Genomic DNA, 22,232 nt, shown 5'->3' with positions numbered 1-22,232 from the left:
TGATCTTGTCTGAAAGTCTATACAATTGTGTGGTGTGAGTGGAGGGGGGGGGGGGCGGTGTGTGTGAGTGAAAGCCATCCCGGATGCCCAGGTCGTCAGTGCAAACTTTGCAGATAAAAAGGAAACGTGCATCGTGTCTTCAGACTGAATTGAAGAGCAGCACCGACGAACCCTGGAGACAGGCAGAGACCCCCCCCATGAGTGAGACACAACGATGGGAAGCCTGACACTCCCCATCCCAGGATAACTCCCCAAAACACGGCTTAACACCTCCTAAGGGTGGATGATGGCAGCATGACGCTGCAATATCCATAGAGCCCCAGTGAGAACTTACCTGTATAAGATGGAAAGCTCTTGCCATGGGACTCTGGGTTCACTCTCGCAAGCCGAGCCTCAGACGAACCCGACTCCTCACTCAGTCAGCCTGGCCAGTAAGACTGACTTGAGCCGCCATGGACTGGTAACTAGTCACCATCTGCAGGACACACGTGTGTGAGTGTGTGTGTGTGTGTGTGTGTGTGTATTTATAAAGCATATGCTAACTGCTTCTCTACTGTATAATCAATAAACACAGCCTATTGCCTCGTCCCCTGAAAATGATCCCCTGTGCTGCTTACAAGCATAACAGAGGGTGTGCATCCATTTTGGGTGAAATTTCTTTGCTTCCGCTGCAGGTTCTTTGGTTCTTGTGTCCTCTTCTCCATTTTCTCCTGGAGTTTCTAGAAAGAGAGAGGGGAAGCGAGTTAGGGGTGGCTGCGTAGACAGCACCATGGCAAGGTCCGTTCATTCAGAGCAAGTGGAGAAGCTTTTCTCCCTTCCTGGAAATTACCCGAAGCGCTGGTAGTGGGCACCGATCCGTAGCAGAGAGCAGCACAGCTTGCAGCAGAAGGCGGGTCCCGGTGGATGCTGAGGACGCTGGCTTTCACTTGGCCGAGAGCGTGAGTGAGGAGGGCACAGGAGAACTACGAGGACAAACCCTGAACCCTGTCAAGAGGCTGCTTCCTACAACTAACTTCCAAGTGGCAGTGTTCTCTTGGGAAAGGGAGGGAAAGACCCCACAGCCTAGTTAGAGGGAGCTCACTTTACAGCTTGGCATGAACAGAGCCAAGGCAGAGGGGAGAAAAAGAAAGCGGACCTGAGCCCTGATTACAGGGCGGTCACCCTTCCTTTAGTACAATAGTCATCCTTTCATCAAGGTAGGGAAGGGGGGCAAATGGGAAAACATCTGGAAATGAAGAGTTAAGGGAGGGATCCTGCTGAGTCCGCCCTTTCCATGAAATCCTCCATCCCTCAGCAACAGCCTTCCCCGCTTACCTTCCTGCCCCACCAAGAACTTCCCAGAAAAGACACCCCTGACATGGGACACAGTCCCGTTAGTAGGGTTAGGTGCACCCACGTGCCGGATCTCAATACCTCCAAGACGGACCTACACCGCCTGAGCCTCACCTCCTTTCAGAAAGGCAGCCACGTCAGTCCCTGCTCACCCAGCCCTCGCAATGGGCTCACTCTACCACCAGAAAGACCAAAGGCTGCAATCCGGACACAAGCAACGGAGCTGTCCAAATCTCTACACTTAACACCACTCGGTCCAACAGTGTCTTTCTGGTGCACAAAACAACCGAGAGACAAAGTGGAGGTTGGTCGGGCAGTGTAAGTTGGGCAGGGCGAGAGGAATTGAGGATGGATTCCAGGGCAGAGGGGCTCTGAAAGGACCTACCCACCTCACCTCTTCATTTCCAGACATAGCGCCATTTGCAGGGTGGGCCGATTCCTTGGCTTTTTTGAGAAAAGGGCTGAATTTTACACGGCCTCCACCATCCCCTTACAGCCGCCCCTTCGCCACACCGTGTTCCGTGTTCCGTGGGACCCGGACAGGTCACCCAGAAGATAGCCCTTCAAATCTCAAAAAAGCCAAGGAAAAAAGGTGCTGGGGGGAATTTACTCTGGCTAATAGAAAGAGACTCTCAAGTCTTCTTAAAACGGGGAGCGGCCGCAGACACAAGAGGCCTGCCCCAGTTGAAGCGTGAGAGGGATCAGACTTTCCTCCCCGGTTAGCGGGGAGCCATTTTGCCAGGTGTGTGGCTAAAAAAGGCATGTGGCATGAGACCCAAACCCTTCTTACAGGGTGGTCCCGAAGCCAGGGGCATTACAATGGGTCAGAGGGAAAAGCCCTGCAAAGGAGACACCTGCACTGGTTCCCTCAGTAGAGGGTCGTCTCTAAGGCCAGCAAGAGCCACAGGCCCAGACAGGTTAGAAACGGGGAGGACCTGCACCCCTCTTAAAGGGAGAGGTCAGCGGAGCAGGACATTTTAAAGCCTAAGTCCTAAAGAGCTCAAAGCCACAGAGGCCCCAACCCTTCTTAATGGGGGCTCCTTCACCCTGAAGCAATAAGGGGGGCTCCTCGAGTTGGAGCGTGAGAGGGAGAAGACCTTACCCCCTTGTTCCAGGGCAGTCATTTTGCCCTGCCGAAGGAGACCACAACCCTCTTTACAGGGTGCTCCCGAAGCCAGGGGCATTACGGTGGGCCGGAGCGAAAAGCGCTCCAAGGGGAGACCTGCACTGGCTCCCTCAGTAGAGGGTGGGCTCTTTGGCCAGCAAGTCTCAGTGGCCCAGACCAGAGAAAAGGGAGGACCTGCACCCTTCTTACAGGGAGAGGTCAACCTTCCAGGGCATTTAAAATCCCACCTCCTAAAGGGCTCAGAGCCACAGAAACCTCAACCCTTCTTAAAGGGGATGGTGGGGGTGGCTCAGCCTCACCTCCTGAAGGGGCCCATAAGGCATTTTGCCTGGCCAGGACTGGACCTTGATCCCTGCTTACAGGGAGGTCCTTTTACTAGGCACCTCAAGGGGAAATAAACCTGTGCAGAGAAGAGTCCACCCCGAACCCTTCTTCCGGGGGAACACAGCTGTAGCAAAAATGCATACTTTAATATTGGTTCTAAGTTGATAAGTATGATGATGCAGAATGATTTGACATATTGACTTGCTTCTAAGTTCTGTACCTTCTATTTCTCACTGTGTCTCTCACGATTAGATTATGTTTTCTGTAAGGCCTTGCTCCCTGTTAGTATTGCAAATTAAGCTGTACCCCTTGTAACTCTTGATCTTGTCTGAAAGTCTACACAATTGTGTGGTGTGAGTGGAGGGGGGGGGCGGTGTGTGTGAGTGAAAGCCATCCCGGATGCCCAGGTCATCGAGTGCAAACTTTGCAGATAACAAGGAAACGTGCATCGTGTCTTGAGGCTAAATTGAAGAGCAGCACCGACGAACCCTGGAGACAGGCAGAGACCCCCCCAAGAGTGAGACACAACGATGGGAAGCCTGACATTCCCCATCCCAGGATAACTCCCCAAAACACGGCTTAACACCTTCTAAGGGTGGATAATGGCAGCATGACGCTGCAATATCCATAGAGCCCCAGTGAGAACTTACCTGTATAAGAAGGGAAGCTCTTGCCATGGGACTCTGGATTCACTCCCGCAAGCCGAGCCTCAGACGAACCCGACTCCTCACTCAGTCAGCCTGGACAGTAAGACTGACTTGAGCCGCCATGGACTGGTAACTAGTCACCATCTGCAGGACACACGTGTGTGAGTGTGTGTGTGTGTCTGTGTGTGTGTGTGTGTATTTATAAAGCATATGCTAACTGCTTCTCTACTGTTTAATCAATAAACACAGCCTATTGCCTCGTCCCCTGAAAAAGATCCCCTGTGCTGCTTACAAGCATAACAGAGCGTGTGCATCCTTTTTGGGTGACATTTCTTTGCTTCCGCTGCAGGTTCTTTGGTTCTTGTGTCCTCTTCTCCATTTTCTCCTGGAGTTTCTAGAAAGAGAGAGGGGAAGCGAGTTAGGGGTGGCCGCGTAGACAGCACCATGGCAAGGTCCGTTCATTCAGAGCAAGTGGAGAAGCTTCTCTCCCTTCCTGGAAATTACCCGAAGCGCTGGTAGTGGGCACCGATCCGTAGCAGAGAGCAGCACAGCTTGCAGCAGAAGGCGGGTCCCGGTGGATGCTGAGGACGCTGGCTTTCACTTGGCCGAGAGCGTGAGTGAGGAGGGCACAGGAGAACTACGAGGACAAACCCTGAACCCTGTCAAGAGGCTGCTTCCTACAACTAACTTCCAAGTGGCAGTGTTCTCTTGGGAAAGGGAGGGAAAGACCCCACAGCCTAGTTAGAGGGAGCTCACTTTACAGCTTGGCATGAACAGAGCCAAGGCAGAGGGGAGAAAAAGAAAGCGGACCTGAGCCCTGATTACAGGGCGGTCACCCTTCCTTTAGTACAATAGTCATCCTTTCATCAAGGGAGGGAAGGGGGGCAAATGGGAAAACATCTGGAAATGAAGAGTTAAGGGAGGGATCCTGCTGAGTCCGCCCTTTCCATGAAATCCTCCATCCCTCAGCAACAGCCTTCCCCGCTTACCTTCCTGCCCCACCAAGAACTTCCCAGAAAAGACACCTCTGACATGGGACACAGTCCCGTTAGTAGGGTTAGGTGCACCCACGTGCCGGATCTCAATACCTCCAAGACGGACCTACACCGCCTGAGCCTCACCTCCTTTCAGAAAGGCAGCCACGTCAGTCCCTGCTCACCCAGCCCTCGCAATGGGCTCACTCTACCACCAGAAAGACCAAAGGCTGCAATCCGGACACAAGCAACGGAGCTGTCCAAATCTCTACACTTAACACCACTCGGTCCAACAGTGTCTTTCTGGTGCACAAAACAACCGAGAGACAAAGTGGAGGTTGGTCGGGCAGTGTAAGTTGGGCAGGGCGAGAGGAATTGAGGATGGATTCCAGGGCAGAGGGGCTCTGAAAGGACCTACCCACCTCACCTCTTCATTTCCAGACATAGCGCCATTTGCAGGGTGGGCCGATTCCTTGGCTTTTTTGAGAAAAGGGCTGAATTTTACACGGCCTCCACCATCCCCTTACAGCCGCCCCTTCGCCACACCGTGTTCCGTGGGACCCGGACAGGTCACCCAGAAGATAGCCCTTCAAATCTCAAAAAAGCCAAGGAGAAAAGGTGCTGGGGGGAATTTACTCTGGCTAATAGAAAGAGACTCTCAAGTCTTCTTAAAACGGGGAGCGGCCGCAGACACAAGAGGACTGCCCCAGTTGAAGCGTGAGAGGGATAAGACTTTCCTCCCCGGTTAGCGGGGAGCCATTTTGCCAGGTGTGTGGCTAAAAAAGGCATGTGGCATGAGACCCAAACTTACAGGGTGATCCCGAAGCCAGGGGCATTACAATGGGTCAGAGGGAAAAGCCCTGCAAAGGAGACACCTGCACTGGTTCCCTCAGTAGAGGGTCGTCTCTAAGGCCAGCAAGAGCCACAGGCCCAGACAGGTTAGAAACGGGGAGGACCTGCACCCCTCTTAAAGGGAGAGGTCAGCGGAGCAGGACATTTTAAAGCCTAAGTCCTAAAGAGCTCAAAGCCACAGATGCCCCAACCCTTCTTAATGGGGGCTCCTTCACCCTGAAGCAATAAGGGGGGCTCCTCGAGTTGGAGAGTGAGAGGGAGAAGACCTTACCCCCTTGTTCCAGGGCAGTCATTTTGCCCTGCCGAAGGAGACCACAACCCTCTTTACAGGGTGCTCCCGAAGCCAGGGGCATTACAATGGGCCGGAGCGAAAAGCGCTCCAAGGGGAGACCTGCACTGGCTCCCTCAGTAGAGGGTGGGCTCTTTGGCCAGCAAGTCTCAGTGGCCCAGACCAGAGAAAAGGGAGGACCTGCACCCTTCTTACAGGGAGAGGTCAACCTTCCAGGGCATTTGAAATCCCACCTCCTAAAGGGCTCAGAGCCACAGAAACCTCAACCCTTCTTAAAGGAGGTGCTGGGGGTGGCTCAGCCTCACCTCCTGAAGGGGCCCATAAGGTATTTTGCCTGGCCAGGACTGGACCTTGATCCCTGCTTACAGGGAGGTCCTTTTACTAGGCACCTCAAGGGGAAATAAACCTGTGCAGAGAAGAGTCCACCCCGAACCCTTCTTCCGGGGGAACACAGCTGTAGCAAAAATGCATACTTTAATATTGGTTCTAAGTTGATAAGTATGATGATGCAGAATGATTTGACATATTGACTTGCTTCTAAGTTCTGTACCTTCTATTTCTCTCTGTGTCTCTCACGATTAGATTATGTTTTCTGTAAGGCCTTGCTCCCTGTTAGTATTGCAAATTAAGCTGTACTCTTTGTAACTCTTGATCTTCTCTGAAAGTCTATACAATTGTGTGGTGTGAGTGGAGGGGGGGGCGGTGTGTGTGAGTGAAAGCCATCACGGATGCCCAGGTCGTCAGTGCAAACTTTGCAGATAAAAAGAAAACGTGCATCGTGTCTTAAGACTGAATTGAAGAGCAGCACCGACGAACCCTGGAGACAGGCAGAGACCCCCCCAAGAGTGAGACACAACGATGGGAATCCTGACATTCCCCATCCCAGGATAACTCCCCAAAACACGGCTTAACACCTTCTAAGGGTGGATAATGGCAGCATGACGCTGCAATATCCATAGAGCCCCAGTGAGAACTTACCTGTATAAGATAGAAAGCTCTTGCCATGGGACTCTGGGTTCACTCTCGCAAGCCGAGCCTCAGACGAACCCGACTCCTCACTCAGTCAGCCTGGCCAGTAAGACTGACTGGAGCCGCCATGGACTGCTAACTAGTCACTATCTGCAGGACACACGTGTGTGTGTGTGTGTGTGTGTGTGTGTGTGTGTGTATTTATAAAGCATATGCTAACTGCTTCTGTACTGTATAATCAATAAACACAGCCTATTGCCTCGTCCCCTGAAAAAGATCCCCTGTGCTGCTTACAAGCATAACAGAGCGTGTGCATCCTTTTTGGGTGACATTTCTTTGCTTCCGCTGCAGGTTCTTTGGTTCTTGTGTCCTCTTCTCCATTTTCTCCTGGAGTTTCTAGAAAGAGAGAGGGGAAGCGAGTTAGGGGTGGCCGCGTAGACAGCACCATGGCAAGGTCCGTTCATTCAGAGCAAGTGGAGAAGCTTCTCTCCCTTCCTGGAAATTACCCGAAGCGCTGGTAGTGGGCACCGATCCGTAGCAGAGAGCAGCACAGCTTGCAGCAGAAGGCGGGTCCCGGTGGATGCTGAGGACGCTGGCTTTCACTTGGCCGAGAGCGTGAGTGAGGAGGGCACAGGAGAACTACGAGGACAAACCCTGAACCCTGTCAAGAGGCTGCTTCCTACAACTAACTTCCAAGTGGCAGTGTTCTCTTGGGAAAGGGAGGGAAAGACCCCACAGCCTAGTTAGAGGGAGCTCACTTTACAGCTTGGCATGAACAGAGCCAAGGCAGAGGGGAGAAAAAGAAAGCGGACCTGAGCCCTGATTACAGGGCGGTCACCCTTCCTTTAGTACAATAGTCATCCTTTCATCAAGGTAGGGAAGGGGGGCAAATGGGAAAACATCTGGAAATGAAGAGTTAAGGGAGGGATCCTGCTGAGTCCGCCCTTTCCATGAAATCCTCCATCCCTCAGCAACAGCCTTCCCCGCTTACCTTCCTGCCCCACCAAGAACTTCCCAGAAAAGACACCCCTGACATGGGACACAGTCCCGTTAGTAGGGTTAGGTGCACCCACGTGCCGGATCTCAATACCTCCAAGACGGACCTACACCGCCTGAGCCTCACCTCCTTTCAGAAAGGCAGCCACGTCAGTCCCTGCTCACCCAGCCCTCGCAATGGGCTCACTCTACCACCAGAAAGACCAAAGGCTGCAATCCGGACACAAGCAACGGAGCTGTCCAAATCTCTACACTTAACACCACTCGGTCCAACAGTGTCTTTCTGGTGCACAAAACAACCGAGAGACAAAGTGGAGGTTGGTCGGGCAGTGTAAGTTGGGCAGGGCGAGAGGAATTGAGGATGGATTCCAGGGCAGAGGGGCTCTGAAAGGACCTACCCACCTCACCTCTTCATTTCCAGACATAGCGCCATTTGCAGGGTGGGCCGATTCCTTGGCTTTTTTGAGAAAAGGGCTGAATTTTACACGGCCTCCACCATCCCCTTACAGCCGCCCCTTCGCCACACCGTGTTCCGTGTTCCGTGGGACCCGGACAGGTCACCCAGAAGATAGCCCTTCAAATCTCAAAAAAGCCAAGGAAAAAAGGTGCTGGGGGGAATTTACTCTGGCTAATAGAAAGAGACTCTCAAGTCTTCTTAAAACGGGGAGCGGCCGCAGACACAAGAGGCCTGCCCCAGTTGAAGCGTGAGAGGGATCAGACTTTCCTCCCCGGTTAGCGGGGAGCCATTTTGCCAGGTGTGTGGCTAAAAAAGGCATGTGGCATGAGACCCAAACCCTTCTTACAGGGTGGTCCCGAAGCCAGGGGCATTACAATGGGTCAGAGGGAAAAGCCCTGCAAAGGAGACACCTGCACTGGTTCCCTCAGTAGAGGGTCGTCTCTAAGGCCAGCAAGAGCCACAGGCCCAGACAGGTTAGAAACGGGGAGGACCTGCACCCCTCTTAAAGGGAGAGGTCAGCGGAGCAGGACATTTTAAAGCCTAAGTCCTAAAGAGCTCAAAGCCACAGAGGCCCCAACCCTTCTTAATGGGGGCTCCTTCACCCTGAAGCAATAAGGGGGGCTCCTCGAGTTGGAGCGTGAGAGGGAGAAGACCTTACCCCCTTGTTCCAGGGCAGTCATTTTGCCCTGCCGAAGGAGACCACAACCCTCTTTACAGGGTGCTCCCGAAGCCAGGGGCATTACGGTGGGCCGGAGCGAAAAGCGCTCCAAGGGGAGACCTGCACTGGCTCCCTCAGTAGAGGGTGGGCTCTTTGGCCAGCAAGTCTCAGTGGCCCAGACCAGAGAAAAGGGAGGACCTGCACCCTTCTTACAGGGAGAGGTCAACCTTCCAGGGCATTTAAAATCCCACCTCCTAAAGGGCTCAGAGCCACAGAAACCTCAACCCTTCTTAAAGGGGATGGTGGGGGTGGCTCAGCCTCACCTCCTGAAGGGGCCCATAAGGCATTTTGCCTGGCCAGGACTGGACCTTGATCCCTGCTTACAGGGAGGTCCTTTTACTAGGCACCTCAAGGGGAAATAAACCTGTGCAGAGAAGAGTCCACCCCGAACCCTTCTTCCGGGGGAACACAGCTGTAGCAAAAATGCATACTTTACTATTGGTTCTAAGTTGATAAGTATGATGATGCAGAATGATTTGACATATTGACTTGCTTCTAAGTTCTGTACCTTCTATTTCTCACTGTGTCTCTCACGATTAGATTATGTTTTCTGTAAGGCCTTGCTCCCTGTTAGTATTGCAAATTAAGCTGTACCCCTTGTAACTCTTGATCTTGTCTGAAAGTCTACACAATTGTGTGGTGTGAGTGGAGGGGGGGGGCGGTGTGTGTGAGTGAAAGCCATCCCGGATGCCCAGGTCATCGAGTGCAAACTTTGCAGATAACAAGGAAACGTGCATCGTGTCTTGAGGCTAAATTGAAGAGCAGCACCGACGAACCCTGGAGACAGGCAGAGACCCCCCCAAGAGTGAGACACAACGATGGGAAGCCTGACATTCCCCATCCCAGGATAACTCCCCAAAACACGGCTTAACACCTTCTAAGGGTGGATAATGGCAGCATGACGCTGCAATATCCATAGAGCCCCAGTGAGAACTTACCTGTATAAGAAGGGAAGCTCTTGCCATGGGACTCTGGATTCACTCCCGCAAGCCGAGCCTCAGACGAACCCGACTCCTCACTCAGTCAGCCTGGACAGTAAGACTGACTTGAGCCGCCATGGACTGGTAACTAGTCACCATCTGCAGGACACACGTGTGTGAGTGTGTGTGTGTGTCTGTGTGTGTGTGTGTGTATTTATAAAGCATATGCTAACTGCTTCTCTACTGTTTAATCAATAAACACAGCCTATTGCCTCGTCCCCTGAAAAAGATCCCCTGTGCTGCTTACAAGCATAACAGAGCGTGTGCATCCTTTTTGGGTGACATTTCTTTGCTTCCGCTGCAGGTTCTTTGGTTCTTGTGTCCTCTTCTCCATTTTCTCCTGGAGTTTCTAGAAAGAGAGAGGGGAAGCGAGTTAGGGGTGGCCGCGTAGACAGCACCATGGCAAGGTCCGTTCATTCAGAGCAAGTGGAGAAGCTTCTCTCCCTTCCTGGAAATTACCCGAAGCGCTGGTAGTGGGCACCGATCCGTAGCAGAGAGCAGCACAGCTTGCAGCAGAAGGCGGGTCCCGGTGGATGCTGAGGACGCTGGCTTTCACTTGGCCGAGAGCGTGAGTGAGGAGGGCACAGGAGAACTACGAGGACAAACCCTGAACCCTGTCAAGAGGCTGCTTCCTACAACTAACTTCCAAGTGGCAGTGTTCTCTTGGGAAAGGGAGGGAAAGACCCCACAGCCTAGTTAGAGGGAGCTCACTTTACAGCTTGGCATGAACAGAGCCAAGGCAGAGGGGAGAAAAAGAAAGCGGACCTGAGCCCTGATTACAGGGCGGTCACCCTTCCTTTAGTACAATAGTCATCCTTTCATCAAGGGAGGGAAGGGGGGCAAATGGGAAAACATCTGGAAATGAAGAGTTAAGGGAGGGATCCTGCTGAGTCCGCCCTTTCCATGAAATCCTCCATCCCTCAGCAACAGCCTTCCCCGCTTACCTTCCTGCCCCACCAAGAACTTCCCAGAAAAGACACCCCTGACATGGGACACAGTCCCGTTAGTAGGGTTAGGTGCACCCACGTGCCGGATCTCAATACCTCCAAGACGGACCTACACCGCCTGAGCCTCACCTCCTTTCAGAAAGGCAGCCACGTCAGTCCCTGCTCACCCAGCCCTCGCAATGGGCTCACTCTACCACCAGAAAGACCAAAGGCTGCAATCCGGACACAAGCAACGGAGCTGTCCAAATCTCTACACTTAACACCACTCGGTCCAACAGTGTCTTTCTGGTGCACAAAACAACCGAGAGACAAAGTGGAGGTTGGTCGGGCAGTGTAAGTTGGGCAGGGCGAGAGGAATTGAGGATGGATTCCAGGGCAGAGGGGCTCTGAAAGGACCTACCCACCTCACCTCTTCATTTCCAGACATAGCGCCATTTGCAGGGTGGGCCGATTCCTTGGCTTTTTTGAGAAAAGGGCTGAATTTTACACGGCCTCCACCATCCCCTTACAGCCGCCCCTTCGCCACACCGTGTTCCGTGTTCCGTGGGACCCGGACAGGTCACCCAGAAGATAGCCCTTCAAATCTCAAAAAAGCCAAGGAAAAAAGGTGCTGGGGGGAATTTACTCTGGCTAATAGAAAGAGACTCTCAAGTCTTCTTAAAACGGGGAGCGGCCGCAGACACAAGAGGCCTGCCCCAGTTGAAGCGTGAGAGGGATCAGACTTTCCTCCCCGGTTAGCGGGGAGCCATTTTGCCAGGTGTGTGGCTAAAAAAGGCATGTGGCATGAGACCCAAACCCTTCTTACAGGGTGGTCCCGAAGCCAGGGGCATTACAATGGGTCAGAGGGAAAAGCCCTGCAAAGGAGACACCTGCACTGGTTCCCTCAGTAGAGGGTCGTCTCTAAGGCCAGCAAGAGCCACAGGCCCAGACAGGTTAGAAACGGGGAGGACCTGCACCCCTCTTAAAGGGAGAGGTCAGCGGAGCAGGACATTTTAAAGCCTAAGTCCTAAAGAGCTCAAAGCCACAGAGGCCCCAACCCTTCTTAATGGGGGCTCCTTCACCCTGAAGCAATAAGGGGGGCTCCTCGAGTTGGAGCGTGAGAGGGAGAAGACCTTACCCCCTTGTTCCAGGGCAGTCATTTTGCCCTGCCGAAGGAGACCACAACCCTCTTTACAGGGTGCTCCCGAAGCCAGGGGCATTACGGTGGGCCGGAGCGAAAAGCGCTCCAAGGGGAGACCTGCACTGGCTCCCTCAGTAGAGGGTGGGCTCTTTGGCCAGCAAGTCTCAGTGGCCCAGACCAGAGAAAAGGGAGGACCTGCACCCTTCTTACAGGGAGAGGTCAACCTTCCAGGGCATTTAAAATCCCACCTCCTAAAGGGCTCAGAGCCACAGAAACCTCAACCCTTCTTAAAGGGGATGGTGGGGGTGGCTCAGCCTCACCTCCTGAAGGGGCCCATAAGGCATTTTGCCTGGCCAGGACTGGACCTTGATCCCTGCTTACAGGGAGGTCCTTTTACTAGGCACCTCAAGGGGAAATAAACCTGTGCAGAGAAGAGTCCACCCCGAACCCTTCTTCCGGGGGAACACAGCTGTAGCAAAAATGCATACTTTAATATTGGTTCTAAGTTGATAAGTATGATGATGCAGAATGATTTGACATATTGACTTGCTTCTAAGTTCTGTACCTTCTATTTATCTCTGTGTCTCTCACGATTAGATTATGTTTTCTGTAAGGCCTTGCTCCCTGTTTGTATTGCAAATTAAGCTGTACCCCTTGTAACTCTTGATCTTGTCTGAAAGTCTACACAATTGTGTGGTGTGAGTGGAGGGGGGGGCGGTGTGTGTGAGTGAAAGCCATCCCGGATGCCCAGGTCATCGAGTGCAAACTTTGCAGATAACAAGGAAACGTGCATCGTGTCTTGAGGCTAAATTGAAGAGCAGCACCGACGAACCCTGGAGACAGGCAGAGACCCCCCCAAGAGTGAGACACAACGATGGGAAGCCTGACATTCCCCATCCCAGGATAACTCCCCAAAACACGGCTTAACACCTTCTAAGGGTGGATAATGGCAGCATGACGCTGCAATATCCATAGAGCCCCAGTGAGAACTTACCTGTATAAGAAGGGAAGCTCTTGCCATGGGACTCTGGATTCACTCCCGCAAGCCGAGCCTCAGACGAACCCGACTCCTCACTCAGTCAGCCTGGACAGTAAGACTGACTTGAGCCGCCATGGACTGGTAACTAGTCACCATCTGCAGGACACACGTGTGTGAGTGTGTGTGTGTGTGTGTGTGTGTGTATTTATAAAGCATATGCTAACTGCTTCTCTACTGTTTAATCAATAAACACAGCCTATTGCCTCGTCCCCTGAAAAAGATCCCCTGTGCTGCTTACAAGCATAACAGAGCGTGTGCATCCTTTTTGGGTGACATTTCTTTGCTTCCGCTGCAGGTTCTTTGGTTCTTGTGTCCTCTTCTCCATTTTCTCCTGGAGTTTCTAGAAAGAGAGAGGGGAAGCGAGTTAGGGGTGGCCGCGTAGACAGCACCATGGCAAGGTCCGTTCATTCAGAGCAAGTGGAGAAGCTTCTCTCCCTTCCTGGAAATTACCCGAAGCGCTGGTAGTGGGCACCGATCCGTAGCAGAGAGCAGCACAGCTTGCAGCAGAAGGCGGGTCCCGGTGGATGCTGAGGACGCTGGCTTTCACTTGGCCGAGAGCGTGAGTGAGGAGGGCACAGGAGAACTACGAGGACAAACCCTGAACCCTGTCAAGAGGCTGCTTCCTACAACTAACTTCCAAGTGGCAGTGTTCTCTTGGGAAAGGGAGGGAAAGACCCCACAGCCTAGTTAGAGGGAGCTCACTTTACAGCTTGGCATGAACAGAGCCAAGGGAGAGGGGAGAAAAAGAAAGCGGACCTGAGCCCTGATTACAGGGCGGTCACCCTTCCTTTAGTACAATAGTCATCCTTTCATCAAGGGAGGGAAGGGGGGCAAATGGGAAAACATCTGGAAATGAAGAGTTAAGGGAGGGATCCTGCTGAGTCCGCCCTTTCCATGAAATCCTCCATCCCTCAGCAACAGCCTTCCCCGCTTACCTTCCTGCCCCACCAAGAACTTCCCAGAAAAGACACCCCTGACATGGGACACAGTCCCGTTAGTAGGGTTAGGTGCACCCACGTGCCGGATCTCAATACCTCCAAGACGGACCTACACCGCCTGAGCCTCACCTCCTTTCAGAAAGGCAGCCACGTCAGTCCCTGCTCACCCAGCCCTCGCAATGGGCTCACTCTACCACCAGAAAGACCAAAGGCTGCAATCCGGACACAAGCAACGGAGCTGTCCAAATCTCTACACTTAACACCACTCGGTCCAACAGTGTCTTTCTGGTGCACAAAACAACCGAGAGACAAAGTGGAGGTTGGTCGGGCAGTGTAAGTTGGGCAGGGCGAGAGGAATTGAGGATGGATTCCAGGGCATAGGGGCTCTGAAAGGACCTACCCACCTCACCTCTTCATTTCCAGACATAGCGCCATTTGCAGGGTGGGCCGATTCCTTGGCTTTTTTGAGAAAAGGGCTGAATTTTACACGGCCTCCACCATCCCCTTACAGCCGCCCCTTCGCCACACCGTGTTCCGTGGGACCCGGACAGGTCACTCAGAAGACAGCCCTTCAAATCTCAAAAAAGCCAAGGAAAAAAGGTGCTGGGGGGAATTTACTCTGGCTAATAGAAAGAGACTCTCAAGTCTTCTTAAAACGGGGAGCGGCCGCAGACACAAGAGGCCTGCCCCAGTTGAAGCGTGAGAGGGATAAGACTTTCCTCCCCGGTTAGCGGGGAGCCATTTTGCCAGGTGTGTGGCTAAAAAAGGCATGTGGCATGAGACCCAAACCCTTCTTACAGGGTGGTCCCGAAGCCAGGGGCATTACAATGGGTCAGAGGGAAAAGCCCTGCAAAGGAGACACCTGCACTGGTTCCCTCAGTAGAGGGTCGTCTCTAAGGCCAGCAAGAGCCACAGGCCCAGACAGGTTAGAAACGGGGAGGACCTGCACCCCTCTTAAAGGGAGAGGTCAGCGGAGCAGGACATTTTAAAGCCTAAGTCCTAAAGAGCTCAAAGCCACAGAGGCCCCAACCTTTCTTAATGGGGGCTCCTTCACCCTGAAGCAACAAGGGGGGCTCCTCGAGTTGGAGCGTGAGAGGGAGAAGACCTTACCCCCTTGTTCCAGGGCAGTCATTTTGCCCTGCCGAAGGAGACCACAACCCTCTTTACAGGGTGCTCCCGAAGCCAGGGGCATTACGGTGGGCCGGAGCGAAAAGCGCTCCAAGGGGAGACCTGCACTGGCTCCCTCAGAAGAGGGTGGGCTCTTTGGCCAGCAAGTCTCAGTGGCCCAGACCAGAGAAAAGGGAGGACCTGCACCCTTCTTACAGGGAGAGGTCAACCTTCCAGGGCATTTAAAATCCCACCTCCTAAAGGGCTCAGAGCCACAGAAACCTCAACCCTTCTTAAAGGAGGTGCTGGGGGTGGCTCAGCCTCACCTCCTGAAGGGGCCCATAAGGTATTTTGCCTGGCCAGGACTGGACCTTGATCCCTGCTTACAGGGAGGTCCTTTTACTAGGCACCTCAAGGGGAAATAAACCTGTGCAGAGAAGAGTCCACCCCGAACCCTTCTTCCGGGGGAACACAGCTGTAGCAAAAATGCATACTTTAATATTGGTTCTAAGTTGATAAGTATGATGATGCAGAATGATTTGACATATTGACTTGCTTCTAAGTTCTGTACCTTCTATTTCTCTCTGTGTCTCTCACGATTAGATTATGTTTTCTGTAAGGCCTTGCTCCCTGTTAGTATTGCAAATTAAGCTGTACCCCTTGTAACTCTTGAGCTTGTCTGAAAGTCTACACAATTGTGTGGTGTGAGTGGAGGGGGGGGGGGGCGGTGTGTGTGAGTGAAAGCCATCCCGGATGCCCAGGTCATCGAGTGCAAACTTTGCAGATAACAAGCAAACGTGCATCGTGTCTTGAGGCTAAATTGAAGAGCAGCACCGACGAACCCTGGAGACAGGCAGAGACCCCCCCCAAGAGTGAGACACAACGATGGGAAGCCTGACATTCCCCATCCCAGGATAACTCCCCAAAACACGGCTTAACACCTTCTAAGGGTGGATAATGGCAGCATGACGCTGCAATATCCATAGAGCCCCAGTGAGAACTTACCTGTATAAGAAGGGAAGCTCTTGCCATGGGACTCTGGATTCACTCCCGCAAGCCGAGCCTCAGACGAACCCGACTCCTCACTCAGTCAGCCTGGACAGTAAGACTGACTTGAGCCGCCATGGACTGGTAACTAGTCACCATCTGCAGGACACACGTGTGTGAGTGTGTGTGTGTGTCTGTGTGTGTGTGTGTGTATTTATAAAGCATATGCTAACTGCTTCTCTACTGTTTAATCAATAAACACAGCCTATTGCCTCGTCCCCTGAAAAAGATCCCCTGTGCTGCTTACAAGCATAACAGAGCGTGTGCATCCTTTTTGGGTGACATTTCTTTGCTTCCGCTGCAGGTTCTTTGGTTCTTGTGTCCTCTTCTCCATTTTCTCCTGGAGTTTCTAGAAAGAGAGAGGGGAAGCGAGTTAGGGGTGGCCGCGTAGACAGCACCATGGCAAGGTCCGTTCATTCAGAGCAAGTGGAGAAGCTTCTCTCCCTTCCTGGAAATTACCCGAAGCGCTGGTAGTGGGCACCGATCCGTAGCAGAGAGCAGCACAGCTTGCAGCAGAAGGCGGGTCCCGGTGGATGCTGAGGACGCTGGCTTTCACTTGGCCGAGAGCGTGAGTGAGGAGGGCACAGGAGAACTACGAGGACAAACCCTGAACCCTGTCAAGAGGCTGCTTCCTACAACTAACTTCCAAGTGGCAGTGTTCTCTTGGGAAAGGGAGGGAAAGACCCCACAGCCTAGTTAGAGGGAGCTCACTTTACAGCTTGGCATGAACAGAGCCAAGGCAGAGGGGAGAAAAAGAAAGCGGACCTGAGCCCTGATTACAGGGCGGTCACCCTTCCTTTAGTACAATAGTCATCCTTTCATCAAGGTAGGGAAGGGGGGCAAATGGGAAAACATCTGGAAATGAAGAGTTAAGGGAGGGATCCTGCTGAGTCCGCCCTTTCCATGAAATCCTCCATCCCTCAGCAACAGCCTTCCCCGCTTACCTTCCTGCCCCACCAAGAACTTCCCAGAAAAGACACCCCTGACATGGGACACAGTCCCGTTAGTAGGGTTAGGTGCACCCACGTGCCGGATCTCAATACCTCCAAGACGGACCTACACCGCCTGAGCCTCACCTCCTTTCAGAAAGGCAGCCACGTCAGTCCCTGCTCACCCAGCCCTCGCAATGGGCTCACTCTACCACCAGAAAGACCAAAGGCTGCAATCCGGACACAAGCAACGGAGCTGTCCAAATCTCTACACTTAACACCACTCGGTCCAACAGTGTCTTTCTGGTGCACAAAACAACCGAGAGACAAAGTGGAGGTTGGTCGGGCAGTGTAAGTTGGGCAGGGCGAGAGGAATTGAGGATGGATTCCAGGGCAGAGGGGCTCTGAAAGGACCTACTCACCTCACCTCTTCATTTCCAGACATAGCGCCATTTGCAGGGTGGGCCGATTCCTTGGCTTTTTTGAGAAAAGGGCTGAATTTTACACGGCCTCCACCATCCCCTTACAGCCGCCCCTTCGCCACACCGTGTTCCGTGGGACCCGGACAGGTCACTCAGAAGACAGCCCTTCAAATCTCAAAAAAGCCAAGGAAAAAAGGTGCTGGGGGGAATTTACTCTGGCTAATAGAAAGAGACTCTCAAGTCTTCTTAAAACGGGGAGCGGCCGCAGACACAAGAGGCCTGCCCCAGTTGAAGCGTGAGAGGGATAAGACTTTCCTCCCCGGTTAGCGGGGAGCCATTTTGCCAGGTGTGTGGCTAAAAAAGGCATGTGGCATGAGACCCAAACCCTTCTTACAGGGTGGTCCCGAAGCCAGGGGCATTACAATGGGTCAGAGGGAAAAGCCCTGCAAAGGAGACACCTGCACTGGTTCCCTCAGTAGAGGGTCGTCTCTAAGGCCAGCAAGAGCCACAGGCCCAGACAGGTTAGAAACGGGGAGGACCTGCACCCCTCTTAAAGGGAGAGGTCAGCGGAGCAGGACATTTTAAAGCCTAAGTCCTAAAGAGCTCAAAGCCACAGAGGCCCCAACCTTTCTTAATGGGGGCTCCTTCACCCTGAAGCAACAAGGGGGGCTCCTCGAGTTGGAGCGTGAGAGGGAGAAGACCTTACCCCCTTGTTCCAGGGCAGTCATTTTGCCCTGCCGAAGGAGACCACAACCCTCTTTACAGGGTGCTCCCGAAGCCAGGGGCATTACGGTGGGCCGGAGCGAAAAGCGCTCCAAGGGGAGACCTGCACTGGCTCCCTCAGAAGAGGGTGGGCTCTTTGGCCAGCAAGTCTCAGTGGCCCAGACCAGAGAAAAGGGAGGACCTGCACCCTTCTTACAGGGAGAGGTCAACCTTCCAGGGCATTTAAAATCCCACCTCCTAAAGGGCTCAGAGCCACAGAAACCTCAACCCTTCTTAAAGGAGGTGCTGGGGGTGGCTCAGCCTCACCTCCTGAAGGGGCCCATAAGGTATTTTGCCTGGCCAGGACTGGACCTTGATCCCTGCTTACAGGGAGGTCCTTTTACTAGGCACCTCAAGGGGAAATAAACCTGTGCAGAGAAGAGTCCACCCCGAACCCTTCTTCCGGGGGAACACAGCTGTAGCAAAAATGCATACTTTAATATTGGTTCTAAGTTGATAAGTATGATGATGCAGAATGATTTGACATATTGACTTGCTTCTAAGTTCTGTACCTTCTATTTCTCTCTGTGTCTCTCACGATTAGATTATGTTTTCTGTAAGGCCTTGCTCCCTGTTAGTATTGCAAATTAAGCTGTACCCCTTGTAACTCTTGAGCTTGTCTGAAAGTCTACACAATTGTGTGGTGTGAGTGGAGGGGGGGGGGGGCGGTGTGTGTGAGTGAAAGCCATCCCGGATGCCCAGGTCATCGAGTGCAAACTTTGCAGATAACAAGGAAACGTGCATCGTGTCTTGAGGCTAAATTGAAGAGCAGCACCGACGAACCCTGGAGACAGGCAGAGACCCCCCCCAAGAGTGAGACACAACGATGGGAAGCCTGACATTCCCCATCCCAGGATAACTCCCCAAAACACGGCTTAACACCTTCTAAGGGTGGATAATGGCAGCATGACGCTGCAATATCCATAGAGCCCCAGTGAGAACTTACCTGTATAAGAAGGGAAGCTCTTGCCATGGGACTCTGGATTCACTCCCGCAAGCCGAGCCTCAGACGAACCCGACTCCTCACTCAGTCAGCCTGGACAGTAAGACTGACTTGAGCCGCCATGGACTGGTAACTAGTCACCATCTGCAGGACACACGTGTGTGAGTGTGTGTGTGTGTGTGTGTGTGTGTGTGTGTGTGTGTATTTATAAAGCATATGCTAACTGCTTCTCTACTGTTTAATCAATAAACACAGCCTATTGCCTCGTCCCCTGAAAAAGATCCCCTGTGCTGCTTACAAGCATAACAGAGCGTGTGCATCCTTTTTGGGTGACATTTCTTTGCTTCCGCTGCAGGTTCTTTGGTTCTTGTGTCCTCTTCTCCATTTTCTCCTGGAGTTTCTAGAAAGAGAGAGGGGAAGCGAGTTAGGGGTGGCCGCGTAGACAGCACCATGGCAAGGTCCGTTCATTCAGAGCAAGTGGAGAAGCTTCTCTCCCTTCCTGGAAATTACCCGAAGCGCTGGTAGTGGGCACCGATCCGTAGCAGAGAGCAGCACAGCTTGCAGCAGAAGGCGGGTCCCGGTGGATGCTGAGGACGCTGGCTTTCACTTGGCCGAGAGCGTGAGTGAGGAGGGCACAGGAGAACTACGAGGACAAACCCTGAACCCTGTCAAGAGGCTGCTTCCTACAACTAACTTCCAAGTGGCAGTGTTCTCTTGGGAAAGGGAGGGAAAGACCCCACAGCCTAGTTAGAGGGAGCTCACTTTACAGCTTGGCATGAACAGAGCCAAGGCAGAGGGGAGAAAAAGAAAGCGGACCTGAGCCCTGATTACAGGGCGGTCACCCTTCCTTTAGTACAATAGTCATCCTTTCATCAAGGTAGGGAAGGGGGGCAAATGGGAAAACATCTGGAAATGAAGAGTTAAGGGAGGGATCCTGCTGAGTCCGCCCTTTCCATGAAATCCTCCATCCCTCAGCAACAGCCTTCCCCGCTTACCTTCCTGCCCCACCAAGAACTTCCCAGAAAAGACACCCCTGACATGGGACACAGTCCCGTTAGTAGGGTTAGGTGCACCCACGTGCCGGATCTCAATACCTCCAAGACGGACCTACACCGCCTGAGCCTCACCTCCTTTCAGAAAGGCAGCCACGTCAGTCCCTGCTCACCCAGCCCTCGCAATGGGCTCACTCTACCACCAGAAAGACCAAAGGCTGCAATCCGGACACAAGCAACGGAGCTGTCCAAATCTCTACACTTAACACCACTCGGTCCAACAGTGTCTTTCTGGTGCACAAAACAACCGAGAGACAAAGTGGAGGTTGGTCGGGCAGTGTAAGTTGGGCAGGGCGAGAGGAATTGAGGATGGATTCCAGGGCAGAGGGGCTCTGAAAGGACCTACCCACCTCACCTCTTCATTTCCAGACATAGCGCCATTTGCAGGGTGGGCCGATTCCTTGGCTTTTTTGAGAAAAGGGCTGAATTTTACACGGCCTCCACCATCCCCTTACAGCCGCCCCTTCGCCACACCGTGTTCCGTGGGACCCGGACAGGTCACCCAGAAGACAGCCCTTCAAATCTCAAAAAAGCCAAGGAGAAAAGGTGCTGGGGGGAATTTACTCTGGCTAATAGAAAGAGACTCTCAAGTCTTCTTAAAACAGGGAGCGGCCGCAGACACAAGAGGCCTGCCCCAGTTGAAGCGTGAGAGGGATAAGACTTTCCTCCCCGGTTAGCGGGGAGCCATTTTGCCAGGTGTGTGGCTAAAAAAGGCATGTGGCATGAGACCCAAACCCTTCTTACAGGGTGGTCCCGAAGCCAGGGGCATTACAATGGGTCAGAGGGAAAAGCCCTGCAAAGGAGACACCTGCACTGGTTCCCTCAGTAGAGGGTCGTCTCTAAGGCCAGCAAGAGCCACAGGCCCAGACAGGTTAGAAACGGGGAGGACCTGCACCCCTCTTAAAGGGAGAGGTCAGCGGAGCAGGACATTTTAAAGCCTAAGTCCTAAAGAGCTCAAAGCCACAGAGGCCCCAACCTTTCTTAATGGGGGCTCCTTCACCCTGAAGCAATAAGGGGGGCTCCTCGAGTTGGAGCGTGAGAGGGAGAAGACCTTACCCCCTTGTTCCAGGGCAGTCATTTTGCCCTGCCGAAGGAGACCACAACCCTCTTTACAGGGTGCTCCCGAAGCCAGGGGCATTACGGTGGGCCGGAGCGAAAAGCGCTCCAAGGGGAGACCTGCACTGGCTCCCTCAGAAGAGGGTGGGCTCTTTGGCCAGCAAGTCTCAGTGGCCCAGACCAGAGAAAAGGGAGGACCTGCACCCTTCTTACAGGGAGAGGTCAACCTTCCAGGGCATTTAAAATCCCACCTCCTAAAGGGCTCAGAGCCACAGAAACCTCAACCCTTCTTAAAGGAGGTGCTGGGGGTGGCTCAGCCTCACCTCCTGAAGGGGCCCATAAGGTATTTTGCCTGGCCAGGACTGGACCTTGATCCCTGCTTACAGGGAGGTCCTTTTACTAGGCACCTCAAGGGGAAATAAACCTGTGCAGAGAAGAGTCCACCCCGAACCCTTCTTCCGGGGGAACACAGCTGTAGCAAAAATGCATACTTTAATATTGGTTCTAAGTTGATAAGTATGATGATGCAGAATGATTTGACATATTGACTTGCTTCTAAGTTCTGTACCTTCTATTTCTCTCTGTGTCTCTCACGATTAGATTATGTTTTCTGTAAGGCCTTGCTCCCTGTTAGTATTGCAAATTAAGCTGTACCCCTTGTAACTCTTGAGCTTGTCTGAAAGTCTACACAATTGTGTGGTGTGAGTGGAGGGGGGGGGGCGGTGTGTGTGAGTGAAAGCCATCCCGGATGCCCAGGTCATCGAGTGCAAACTTTGCAGATAACAAGGAAACGTGCATCGTGTCTTGAGGCTAAATTGAAGAGCAGCACCGACGAACCCTGGAGACAGGCAGAGACCCCCCCAAGAGTGAGACACAACGATGGGAAGCCTGACATTCCCCATCCCAGGATAACTCCCCAAAACACGGCTTAACACCTTCTAAGGGTGGATAATGGCAGCATGACGCTGCAATATCCATAGAGCCCCAGTGAGAACTTACCTGTATAAGAAGGGAAGCTCTTGCCATGGGACTCTGGATTCACTCCCGCAAGCCGAGCCTCAGACGAACCCGACTCCTCACTCAGTCAGCCTGGCCAGTAAGACTGACTTGAGCCGCCATGGACTGGTAACTAGTCACCATCTGCAGGACACACGTGTGTGAGTGTGTGTGTGTGTGTGTGTGTGTGTGTGTGTATTTATAAAGCAT

General features: G+C 52.9%; 2 long non-coding RNA genes across 4 annotated transcripts; both read right to left on the bottom strand.

The window, feature by feature from the left end:
* Positions 1 to 629: 629 nt before the first annotated feature.
* On the bottom strand, positions 630 to 4,444 carry LOC149524111 (uncharacterized). The gene is made up of 5 exons (XR_016349830.1): positions 3,934 to 4,444; positions 3,722 to 3,823; positions 3,433 to 3,573; positions 830 to 3,271; positions 630 to 719 (listed from the first exon to the last, which is right to left on the bottom strand). It is a non-coding gene; the product is annotated as an uncharacterized LOC149524111 (long non-coding RNA).
* Positions 4,445 to 6,759: 2,315 nt separating this feature from the next.
* On the bottom strand, positions 6,760 to 22,116 carry LOC149524110 (uncharacterized). Of its 3 annotated transcripts, XR_016349827.1 has the most exons (13): positions 22,026 to 22,116; positions 19,429 to 21,864; positions 19,217 to 19,318; positions 18,922 to 19,062; positions 16,110 to 16,211; positions 15,821 to 15,961; positions 13,009 to 13,110; positions 12,726 to 12,866; positions 10,124 to 12,564; positions 9,912 to 10,013; positions 9,623 to 9,763; positions 7,020 to 9,461; positions 6,760 to 6,909 (listed from the first exon to the last, which is right to left on the bottom strand). It is a non-coding gene; the product is annotated as an uncharacterized LOC149524110 (long non-coding RNA). The 3 variants fall into 3 exon arrangements; XR_016349829.1 differs by lacking the exon at positions 19,429 to 21,864 and having other exon boundaries at positions 22,026 to 22,102; XR_016349828.1 differs by lacking the exons at positions 18,922 to 19,062; positions 19,217 to 19,318; positions 19,429 to 21,864; positions 22,026 to 22,116 and adding an exon at positions 16,322 to 17,320.
* Positions 22,117 to 22,232: the final 116 nt, after the last annotated feature.

Source organism: Pelodiscus sinensis, chromosome 6 (assembly GCF_052426305.1).
Source record: "Pelodiscus sinensis isolate ZL-2025 chromosome 6, ASM5242630v1, whole genome shotgun sequence".
Lineage (NCBI taxonomy): Eukaryota > Metazoa > Chordata > Testudines > Trionychidae > Pelodiscus > Pelodiscus sinensis.
This window is presented reverse-complemented; position numbering and strand designations above follow the sequence as displayed.